Genomic DNA, 7,729 nt, shown 5'->3' with positions numbered 1-7,729 from the left:
ATGTTTCATTTGTTTCAGACATATATGGCAAGTGTTTTATCAATATGTTGTATATGTTGCAGTTGTTATACACATATGTTGCAAGCATATGTTACAGATGTTTCAACTGTTTCAGACGTGTGTTGCAGAAGTGCTTATTGTCGCAACATTAGCAGGCGTAGGCCACGGGCACATACAGAGGCGGTCCCTACGAGCACAACGGTCCCCACATGCGCGACAAGTGAAGCGAGCGTGGGTGGTCTCACCCTGCACGTGAGCAGGCATGAGCGCACAGCCACATGTGTACATGCACCAACATGTGTGGGTGGGCATGCAGGTGCATCAGGTGTGTACTAGTGTCAGAATGCTATGCAAACAACAACGCCTGAGCTGAGAGGGGGGGGGGGGGGGGGGGGGGGGGGAGGCTTGAAGTGAGGAGACTAGCTCTTTGGACGAGAAGAGAGGATATACTGGGAGGGAAAGTGAGAGAGGTAAAAGAAATAGAATGATGGGATAAGGATGCAGACGTGAAGTGAGACAAACTTAATTGTGGCAGAACCGTCCGAAATAACGTACTTACGGAGGCGCTTGTCTTCCACTAGACACTAAGCACCCCGAGAGCGAGCTACATGGGGAGAATTCCGTCGAGCACACCCCAAGGGAGAGCCCGATCCAATTATGAGAACGAGTTTACATTACTTAGTCCATTTCATACATCCAAAGTTCTTAGAAATATATTATTTCAAGACCAAATTCAGAGTGCGAAAATTAAACAGCGGAATTATAATAAACATCTAATGGTAGAATACAAGGATCCGTCTGTGCCCACCAGAAGAATCCTTTACACAACCGCTACTTTTCAAGCTGCACCTGCAACAGGGGTAAATAAACCCTGAGTACACAATGTACTCGCAAGACTTATCCGACTAGTGGGAATACTTTTCTGATTCCAAGGGATATGATAAGCTTTATGGTTTGCTGAGTTCCTTTTTGCAGAAAGCAATACTAATAGTGCATCCTTATGTATATTTATTATTAGCAGTCATGATTATTTCATTATTTCATTATCTAGCCATTCTATGTAAGCACATGTTCTACTTTCAAGCAGGAGTTGAGCAAATAGTTTCATTTCGCCACCTTTCAACTTTCAGTTCTTACTACGGTGCTAGACTATAGACAAGCCATACCAGATTGCCACATTGATTCGCGCCCAGCTGGGTAACCCGAAACACACGCCCCGCTTGTACCCCAGGCACAAGTAGGACCAACCCACCACCCTCTTGTCACAGGGTCCAGGTCCCCGTCCAAATTTGGACTCCAAGCCCCTGCTCCTGAGTCCCGGACTCAGTGCGGTGCTTAGACCTCCACCATCCCCGCCGTCAATCAGTCAGTTCAGAAAGAGTCGGAACCCACAACAAGAGAACAACAAGCCTTTCCTGCGTCCATACATAAGTATGTGTTTGGGATAATAAGTCTGTAACTTGCCTAGAACCCAATGCAATGGCCGGTCCTTAACCGACACAGACATGGAAATAGTGTAACCAAGCTATCCGCAGGATACAACCTCTTACATCCACCAATACCCAAACCATATCTCTGCCCGGTCTCCATTTTGTTTTCACCATTTTCATTATGAGTGATAATAATACTTACCTATTGTGACTAACGACAGGTTACTCACGCTACCGAAATCCTGAGCATAGCAGCTACTCGACCTATGCTAGTGGAACTCATAGGTAGGTATATCTATGCATGTAGTTTCCATAAAATGCCCGTAACGTAAATGCACAATACATATATATATTCAGTGATCATTTAAAATAAGGATTATGCACCGGGGCTTGCCTTGGGCAGGCGGGGTGTCAGCAAAGTTAGCAACTGATGGCTTCAGGGCTCCCTCCTGTATGAGAATCTCCTCCTCGTACTCCTCAATGATCTCCTTGTACTCCTACTCGCCCGCAGGCACGAACTCTACTAACTCGTTATCTACATGCATGAAATGATGATGCAACACTTAATAATACGACAACAGCAACTCTTAAAATAAGAATGTATCTATCAAGCTACTAAGCTATCTCTACCGACTAAGACGCTAAGTTACCTATTATTACCACTTAACAAATATAAAATATTGCATGTATTATCTTAGCAACTAAAGGCATCCCTATTCTTAACATCGATTTACTATATATATGATAAAACAAGGAGTACTAACTACCCTATTTATCAACCTCTTCTAAGGCTACAAAAATTACAGTGAGCACATAATAATACAATGAACCTACTGTAAAAATTTCATGGTCAAAGCTATTACCAATTTGCGACAAAAATTCCTACAAATATTAAGCTAAATAATGCTAAGCTTTCCTAAATGAATTAATTAATCTATCATTATCATAGATAACTGTAAACTAACTACACCAACGAATAGATCACATTTTTGTAAACCTAACAAATTTTGTTTCTCTATTTTTTGGATACCTACATAATTTATTATAATTTCCCAAAGATTAGCTCAAAACTAAATTGGAAAAAGCATTTACTACTTCTTTGGAAAAAAAGAAAACCGAATTGAACCTGCGCGGCTCACGAGCGAGCGACGTGGCCCATGCACGCGCAGCGCATGCGCACACGGCCCGCCAGCGCGGCCCAACCACGCGGCAACGGCCCACGACGGGGAGGCCCGTGTGAGCTGGTCACTTATGCGAAAACGCCCCCGTGCTAATACTGAATCAATCCACAGTCCACGGCACTATTCCTACAGTCTGGACTTAAGCAATCTTGCCCTCGCAACAATCCATCTTCACAACGGCCAGGTCCCCGGGCACCCGCGCGCGCACCGGCGCGTTGGCGAAGACACTGGGTGGCCACGCCGGCCAACGGGGCCCCTCCCCGTCACCTCTGAGGAGCCGATGCTCACCTAGATGCAAACACGAAGCGGTGGGCGGTGAAGCGATGAACGGAGACACGGTCAAGAGCTCCCTCCACGACGGCGGACACCCTGCGGCGGCGGTAGTCGTGTTCCCATGAGCCAAGGCGAAACCGAAGTGAAAAAACCAAAGGATGGGCATCAGAAACTCACCCTAAAGCTACCTGTGGCGGTGGCTTGACTGGGGACGGGCCGGGTGCATCCGGCCACACGCACACGGCATGCTCCACGACGAACTGTGGTGGCGCGACCATGTTAGCGGCGCCGAGAAGGCAGTAGCAGTGCAAGTGGGGTATGCATGCGGTAAAGGACTGCGAGGCGGGGCTGGGGGTGCTACCAATTTGGCTCGGGAAGACCAGGTGGGTAATGCCCACGGCAACGGCGGCTCAACCTTTAATGGCACGACGGCGGACATCCGACTCCAAATTGGAGCTTGCCAAGGCACGATTGGACACGATGCGGGGTCGGTTGGCTAGCAGGCTCGAAGACGGAGTTGGGGGCGCACCGAATTGAATGGACATGACCTGTCCATGCCGGATTGAAGGCGCAGCCTGGCTGGCCCGGGCAGCAGAGGAGAGATGGAAAAAGGGGATGGGTCCGGCTGCTTGTCCAAGCTTTGACGGGACGCGGCGGCCACACATGCGCAAGCACTGTGAGCCAACGCAGCCAGGAGGAGGGGGGCATACCCACGTGCGGGCGGTGGCAGCGCAGCAGCACGGCCGTGGTGCCGTTAATGGCGAAACGACACGCGCGTGACCTCGGCAAGCCCATGTGCACGAATTCGTGACGACAACGACGCAGAAGCATAGGCGGACGTGACGACAGCGTGCTGTGGCGCGGCGGTGACAGCGCGGCGCAGCACGGTGATGGGACGGTGGTGGCGTAGCGGCACATGTGGACGCGACACAACGCAAGGCAGCGGCAGTGACCCAGCAAGGCAGGCAGCTAGGCGGCAGTGGACCGGCCAGGGCATCGAGCCCGCCGAGCGCGGCGGTGCGCGGCGCGGGAGTGTCCGTGCTCTGCTCGTGCAACACGTGCCTGGGCGCGGCAGCGGCGATGTAGAGTCTGCGCTGCGGTGTGCGTGTGTGCGCGCGTTGGGCGAGCCGGCGCTGCGACGTCGAGTGCCGAGGCACGGTGACCGCGCCCAGTCGCTGAAACCAGCCGGAAACGTGCCATACACTCTTTTCAAAGCGCCCTAAAAATCCAATTCGTTAATTCAAGTGCCAAACCACCTATGCTATAATTAAGAGGGCACATTAGGCTACTAAAACAAGCCCTAATACCCCCTCACTCCTTAACCCAATTACCCTACAAAAATTGCCAAACTTAGCCTTGCCAAACCATTTTCTGACTTAAGAAATTTGACTAAGTCTTGATCGGATTCGCGTCAATTTCGATTTTCAAGCTATTAGGTATGATAGCTAGTGAATTCATTTCTCGACCGCAGGTATTTCATCGTCACCTACGAAATTTGTACTTCTAACTTTATTAAAGTTCCGTATATACGTTCTATTGTGTTTCCATTGGTCGTTTTAAGTTACGGAAATTAATCTACACTCTATATTGCATGCATTTACACATACACACGATGCTCATGCATTGTTTTAGTAAACGATTTACAGTGTAACACCGAGGGTGTTACATTAATTGTATTGGAAAGAAAATTTGGGTTGAGGATAAAGAGATCACTCCCGGTTGGTAATACAATCCGGCAGTGACAACTATTATTGTCAGTAATATTACCAACCAACGATGTTCATTATCTATCACTGCAGATTGATTTTAAAATCCGGTAGTCATAGGCTTGTTGCTTACAAACAGGCAGTGATACCCCTATCACTGCCATTTTAAATTGTTTAGCAGTGACTAGTATATTGCCCGTGCTAACGCTACGAACCATATTAAGTCAAAAGTTAATTATTTGGTGATTATCCATATATAACATCATAGAACGTTACGTGTTACATAGAAATAAGGATGTGCCAACAGGATTACGTATAATTGAATTTTTTTTTTAAAAAAATAAGTTGATCATGTTTACTGACCCATCCAGCCTTTCTTTGCATCGTTTCAGATCTGAATATCTGATGGATCCATCAGGTTTACTGACCCATCCTGCCTTTCTTTGCTCCAATTCATAGAACAAGTCATGGTAGATAGGTAGATGGGTGGAGCTGGACACTTGCCTATCCTGAACCTAGGTCTTTCATCAGCAGACCCGAGGGCAGCAGCATCTCGGACACGTAAGAGAGCAACATGGTCAACCGGAGATGCATCCTCATCCTTGTTCATGCTGCTGGAGATTCTCAAGCAAGCTACCAACATTAGCAAGTTCATTGTTCTTGGACTGCATAGCGACCTCTGTTGGCTTCGTATCAAAAGGTCTAGTCCTCCAATGTATGGCGCTCATCATCTGCAGGTTTTAGGCCGGGAACAATGTGTCAGCCAATGCATAAGTCTATGCGATAAGAATTCTCTACCAATTTTTACATCACTCTGTATCCATGAAGCCAGTTTTAGAGGCAGATTGGTGAAACAACATTAGTTGACCTGGACACTGACAAAATAGGCACTTCACTGAGCTATAATTCATTAGCATATTTTTTTCAAACTTCAAAGCCCCTTAAATAGTAAGCACCACTTGTAGTTATATGTACCTATGGGACACTCAAGCCAAACTGTCTTTTCATCGAACCTGAAAGACCTGTTACTTATGTGCTATTTTTCCATCTTGCCTCAGCCTCGACAGAAAAATAAAACAGAAGAGAGAAGTGAGAAGGAGTTTCTTTGAATTTGATGTGAGCACAAAGAAACTAATTGAATTTCACTGCAGCAGGTTACGATTGCGTACCTGGTTTTGTGTCAATGTAGGCCATCATCCAAACCAGACCTGCAGAGGGCAAAAAAATAGCAAAAAAAAATAGAGAACATGACAGGAGATTAGGAATAAGTGTTCCAACTAAAACATAATCATACTGAGGTACGTGCCTAAAGAATCCAATTTCAAGGTTTATGCTTAAGCATTTTTTTTATAGTTGTTCAGCGTTCTCCTTTTCTTAAGCAAGCAAGTTTCATAAGATAAAACAGGGTAAACTAAACTCAAAAGGGTTTTCCCTACTTTATTTCCGTAAAAAATATAATTGTAAATTAATAGGCCACAAAAAAGGGTTTTCCCAACTTTATTTTCCTAAAAAATATAATTGTAAATTAATAGGCAACATTAGCCTGCAACTGACATAGAAGCAACCATACCTCCACTACTGGATTCAGGCGCTTTGCCGGGTGCCGAATGCACCCGGCAAAGGCTACTTTGCACTCGGCAAAGCCTTTGCCGGGTGCAGCACTTGGCAAAGCCTTTGCCGGGTGCAGCACTCGGCAAAGAGCCTCCGGCAAAAAATTAGTCGGCAAAGATTTCTTTGCCGGGTGCTTTTTATCGGGCACCCAGCAAAGACTTTGCCGAGTGCAAACCCGGCACCCGGCAAAGAAAAGTGGTCGTTACGGCGCCGGCTCCGTCATCCCTTGCTTTGCCGGGTGCCATGTTAGAGGCACCCGGCAAAGATTTTTTTAATTTTTTTTTCAAATTTTCTTTGCCGGGTGCCGTGCCGGGAGGCACCCGGCAAAGATTTTTTTATTTTTTTATATAATTTCTTTACCGGGTGTCGCACCGCGGGGGCACCCGGCAAAGAGTTTTTTATTTTTTTTCGTAATTTCTTTGCCGGGTGCCAGGTCATGGGGCACCCGGCAAAGATTTTTTTTTTGAAAAAACTTTGCCGGGTGCCCTGGCCCTGGCACTCGGCAAAGCTGGGAATTAGAATTCCCAGCTTTGCCGAGTGCCAGGGCCAGGGCACCCGGCAAAGCCTCAAAAATTAATTTTTTTTATTTTGTTTTTTGATTCTATAATCACAAACACAGCATATAAAAGATATATATCACATCTGAAGCATCACAAAGACTACTTAGCATATATATATCACATCCATCTCATCACAAACTCAATCCCACACATATATATCACATCGCGAATACAATACCTCACATACACGACATCACAAACATAATAGGTCCAATTACCATCGAAACAAGTCGATAGTGGATCACAGTGCATCACATGTCCATCAAGCGGTGAAAAAGAGATACAAACTAAAGGTGGGGAGGAAACTGAGTGCTTGGTGAAGGAAACTCGGCATCGCCTGCTTGCGCCTGAGATGGGTCATTCGAACCCGCCGACGGAGGCTGCATAAAGGACAAGAGATTCAGGCGCTTAGAGTGGGTCATCTAATGAAAGCACTAGTCGAAGCAATATGGATTCATACTCACTGGACTAGCTACAACTGGCGGCGGCGCTGGAGCGAACATCGGCACAGGTACACCGTTCACTTGCCCAAAGTTCTGCAGGAACATCGTAATCTCCGCCAGCTTCTTGGCCTGTCTCTCCCGCTCAGCCCGCTCGGCTTGTCTTTCCCGCTCGGCCACCTCGGTCCTCGCCGCCAGGTCCCGCAGCTCCTGAGCCATCCTCTCGTTATCGGCCTGCAACATTTCAATCGAATGTTTTAGTAATGTAAAGGTAACTAAGTTATGTAAAGATCAATGTACAAAGAGTTAAGCTGGACTAACCTGGAGTGTGTCGACCCGCTGCTGTGAAGGGGACGGCTGTTGGCGTATGGCCGGGCCTCCGCTCGGGGTACTTGCTCGGATCTGGGAGAGGGAGGGAACAGAGCCGGACTCGAGGGTGCCATCGCCAAGCCAGTACCGCCCATGCTTCTTGCCCTGTCCGATCCTCATGACAGTCGTGCCATCAATGTCGTCGGTGCTCGGATCCCA

This window comes from Miscanthus floridulus, chromosome 10 (genome assembly GCF_019320115.1).
Source record: "Miscanthus floridulus cultivar M001 chromosome 10, ASM1932011v1, whole genome shotgun sequence".
Classification (NCBI taxonomy): domain Eukaryota; kingdom Viridiplantae; phylum Streptophyta; class Magnoliopsida; order Poales; family Poaceae; genus Miscanthus; species Miscanthus floridulus.
Note: the sequence above shows the minus strand (reverse complement) of the source record.